The sequence below is a fragment of the Microcebus murinus genome, chromosome 13 (genome assembly GCF_040939455.1).
Source record: "Microcebus murinus isolate Inina chromosome 13, M.murinus_Inina_mat1.0, whole genome shotgun sequence".
NCBI classification, from domain to species: domain Eukaryota; kingdom Metazoa; phylum Chordata; class Mammalia; order Primates; family Cheirogaleidae; genus Microcebus; species Microcebus murinus.
The window spans coordinates 44349553-44354334 of NC_134116.1; the positions used below are offsets into that span (position 1 = coordinate 44349553).

The following is a 4782-nucleotide window of genomic DNA, read 5'->3' on the forward strand; positions in this document are numbered from 1 at the left end:
CACCGATGATGTGATATTATACCTAGAAAATGCCATGGATTCATCCAAGAGACTCCTAGATTTGATAAATCAATTTGGTAAAGTTTCAGGTTACAAAATCAATATACACAAATCAGAAGCATTCATATATTGCAAGAACCATCAAGCAGAAGCTCAAATCAAAAACACAATACCCTTTACTATAGCCCCAAAGAAAATTAAATATCTAGGCGTATATTTAAAGAAAGATACGAAAGATTTACACAAGGAGAACTATGAAACACGAAAAAAAGGAATTGCAGATGATGTAAACAAATGGAAAAATCTACCTTGTTCATGGATTGGTAGAATCAATATCGTTAAAATGTCAATATTATCTAAAGTGATCTACAGAATTAATGCAATCCTCATCAAAGTACCACCAGCATTCTTTACAGATCTAGAAAAAAATCATTCTTCCCTTTTTATGGAACCAGAAAAAACCTCATATAGCCTAAGCAATCCTAAGTAAAAAGAACAAACTGGGAAGCATAATCTTCCTGACTTCAAGCTGTACTATAAAGCAATAATAGTTAAATCAACCTGGAACTGGCACAAGAACAGAAGTATCGATATTTGGAATAGAACTGAGATACCAGAGATGAAACCATCAGAATATGGTAACCTAATCTTTGATAAAGCAGACAAAAATATACAATGGGGAAAAGAATCTCTCTTCAGTAAATCGTGTTGGGAAAACTGGATAGCTACATGCAGAAGATTGAATCAGGATCCCTACCTCTCATCTCTCACAAAAGTCCACTCAAGATGGATAACAAATTTAAACCTAAGGCATGAAACCTTAAGAATCCTAGAAGATGTTGGGAAAACCCTATCAGACATTGGTCTAGGCAATGAATTTTTGAGGAAGACCCCCAAGGCAATCACTGCAGCATCAAAAATAAACAAATGGGATCTGATCAAATTAAAAAAGTTTCTGCATAGCCAAGGAAACTATCATTAGAGCAAATAGAAAACCCACAGAATGGGAGAAGATATTTGTTCTCTACACTTCTGATAAAGGTCTAAAAACTTTTATTATTGCATGTTACTGAAACTATAATGAAGTGAAGGAAAGAAATTAGAATAAAAGGACTTGGAAGTTTTGGAGACATTTTTTAAAAAACTAGAACATTTTTTTTTAATCAGTGAAAGTATATTTATTATATCTAATGTATATTATATATAATTTTTAAAACCATATAAGGTAACACACTAAGAAGAGCAGAAAGAGGCCATGTGATCGACGGTTAGGTCGCAGAAGTGGCTCTGTATTTTGCCCCTGGGAGAGTAAGAAAGGTTGCCAAGGGACCCCAGGCCTGGGGCTGGACAGAGCGCCTGTTTCTATAGGACCTAGAGGGAAAGCCAGGGGCGCGTTTGTTTTTTTTTTTGGGGGGGGGGCAAACAACGATCCGTCTTTATTAGGAAGGAAACAACCGACTACCCCAGGCAGTCTTTTTAAGCTGGGGAGGGCAGGGCAGTGCAGGGCCGGCCACCAGCCTTACAGTTCAGAAGTATTTAGTGACACCCAATGCCCACGACTGGGTGAGAGCACGAAACAGCAAGTGTTAACAGAGCAGAGAGGAGGTCCCAGGGCTACCCACCCACTTCCGTTGTCAGCCTGGCCCTGAGCCAAGCAAGGCACAGACACCCCTGGCCCCAGAGGACAAGGCGAGAAGCCACACAGGGCTCCCCACGCAGCCCTCTGTGCGGATGCCGGCTCTCCCTCAAACCCTCCGGCCCAGGCCAGGGCCCAGCCGCACGCTCACGGGAGGGGTGAGCATTTTGGCTGTCACAGGGTAAGCCTGAACAGGATCCAGGGTGGCCGCCAAAGCTACAGGTCTGAGGAGAGGCAACCCTGAAAGCTGTTTAGGCAGAGGAATCACAGAGAAGCCCCCCTTGTCTTCGAACTCCACCCCTTGGAGTGTTAGTGGCCTTGAGACCCCTCCCCTTCAGTGGAAGAGCCTGGCCTGCAAGCCACCTAGTCCCCTTCCCAAGCAGGCACAGAGTAAGTGCTGGTCCCCTTCTTCCCCCGTGACCACCCACACCCAGATGAAACAAGCAAGCCCAGGAGCCCCCTCCACCCTGCCCAGTGCGTGGCTCCAGGACAAGCCAAGCCCTCGGGCTGCTGCCACCACGGCACCCCTAAGCCTGGGCCCCCGCTGCTGTTGAAACATACATATTCCTTTCCCTTGACCCGTAAGAACCAGGCTGTCTACGCCCAAGTCTTGCTCCCCAACACAGCAGTAAGAAGCTGTCCCACGAAACAGGAGGGGTGCCAAGGCCCCCCCCCCCACACCACCAGCTTGTTCCTGGCTAGGAGTTGCTCTTGGCGGCCGTGTCTGCATGGGCCTGGTACCCGATGACGGTCTTTGCGGAGAGGCCCAAATACTCTTTGTAGACACGCCCGGTGTGCAGGACGGCCTCCTGGATTTCCGCCTTCCCGGTCCACACGGCAATCTTGTCCTCGTTGGTGCAGATGCTGACCACGGCCCCACACACCTCGCCGCCGTGTTCCTCGAAGCTCTCCCCTATCAGACACAGCAGTGTGGCGCTGCTTCTTGGCCAGGCTGACCAGCCAGCGGCCACCCTGCCTGTTCCTGCCGTCTTCCCACGTGGGCTCGATGCCGTCCTTGAACAGGGCGTAGTCGCAGCCAGGAGAGAGCTTTCTGGCCAGCTTGCTGTGACTGTACAACGCCCAGAAGTCCTCCACGGTGTGGACCTTGGTGACCAGCTGCAGGTTGTCCCGCCAGGCCCGGCTGCTGCTGTTCTTTAAGAACCACAGGGCCCACCTGTTCTGCAGTAGGTGCAGCTCGGGCGTGGCCCCTGCACAGCCGTCTGCCCCGGGCTCGCCCACAAGAGGCGTCCTGGGAGAGCTCAGAGCCTCGCCTCCTGCAGCCCCCCCTGCGGTCTCCTCTTCCTCCTCCTCCTCTTCCTCCTTTTCCTCCTTCTCCTCGCCCCACTTTTGGATTCCACCCTCAGCTTCACTCACCTGACCAAAGAAAGGCGTCAGGGTGGGCTGTGAGCCTGGCTCCGGCTGTCCCCAGGTGGACTCACAGGGCTGGCGGTGGCCATGCCGGGCTCAGGCTCGGGCTCCATGGAGCTTTTTCGTTGTTGTTAACCCAAAGGCAAGATGAAAATCATAAAAATTCTTTGAATACTGTGTCTTTCTTTTAAAAGTTGCAATGTATAACATGCCCATAATTGGTAAACATAGGTACCTGGAGCTGTATAAATCATCAAATCACATAATATAGTCATAGAAAAAGTGAGAAACAGATCTCTCAATATTACTAAATGTAGCAGCACTTAAAGTAAGCCAAGTAAAACATCTTTTTAATTTTAAATTGTGTGTTTGGGTCATGCTGAGAAAAGTGATATCATATTGACAATAGGCAAAGCACAGGTATAAAATATTCTAGGAGAAAGGTGAAGTTCTTATTATATTATTCCTAGACAGCAATTATCAAGTCACACACATACACTCAATAATCAGTTTTCCCATTGATAGATGTGTTCCACAAACCTATTTCCTTTTCTATTGAAATGTTAAATAATAGAAACTAATTGCATTAGTTCCAGAAGGTGGTTTCAATAATTGGAAAACAAAGATATTCCCAGTGCATTTGTGTTGTTTACTAATACTATATTTTTAATTCTTACGATTATTTACTTGTATTTCTGCAGGGTGTATAAAATGCAACCATTTCATTCTTATGTTGAAATAATGAGAATACACGATAGCATTGAAGAACACAGTGTGGAGAAAGGAGAAATAAAGAGAGAATCAGTGTGAGAGAAAAGGAAGGACCAAAGGGAAAATAAAATTCATCCTAGAATCCCACTTACATAAGCTTAATCAACTTTTATTACTAGTTCTACAGACCAAATCTCTCACAATGTCAAAATTTGGCACTTTATGAAGATTCTGACTCAATAATCAATTAATGAACTCCTGAATCTGTACAATGTTTCATGTGAATACCATCTATTCTAGAACATTAATTTCTGGCCTCTTGCCTTAATTCAAGCCTATCCCTGGTTATACTGAGATTTCAGCCCCAGTAATAAGCTCTGTCCCATTGTTATGTCCATATTTATAGCAGTAATTATATTTATTACAGGTTTCCCTAAATCCGACCTTAATCTATTTTCTGAACGTTGAGTATTCCAAGTTTTTATGCCTCATAAATAAAATCCAATGGAAATACCATTTTAAAATATGGTAACTATTTACATGTTTGTTTTCCTCATAACTGTCTTTAGCTAATAAGAATAAAATTTCACATATAAATGGCTGTATCCCCAAGAATTTACATGTCACTGTTTGACATTACGAGTTCACATTCCTAAATTATGTACAAGATACCCATTCACTTAAATACATGTATTCACTATTAGTGTCTATATTTTTTGAAATGGCTTATACTCTAAAATCTAGATAAAATCTAACTTTTAGAAAAATGTGTAGACCTTTTCACAGAATTTTTTAAATCCCACACGCTGTATTTCCATTTATGACATCTGCCTCAATAAATAGTTGCCATGTAATGTTCACTTTTCCCATTTATGTACCATCTAGTTAATCTGTTTGTAAGCCATGACATGCATAAAAGTAGTTTAACATGCTGGAAAACTTTATTCTCAACCAATTTCTTTTTCTTTGTGAAAAATTAAGGAATGTAATTATTATTAATAAATATTATTACTATTGCTTGTTTCTTCTATCAGCACTATTAACTCAGTTTAAAGACTCATAACTTT

The 4782-nt window shown here is 43.1% G+C and overlaps 1 pseudogene; it reads right to left on the minus strand.

The window, feature by feature from the left end:
• Positions 1 to 2334: 2334 nt before the first annotated feature.
• On the minus strand, positions 2335 to 3117 carry LOC105863198 (eukaryotic translation initiation factor 4E type 1B-like; annotated as a pseudogene).
• Positions 3118 to 4782: the final 1665 nt, after the last annotated feature.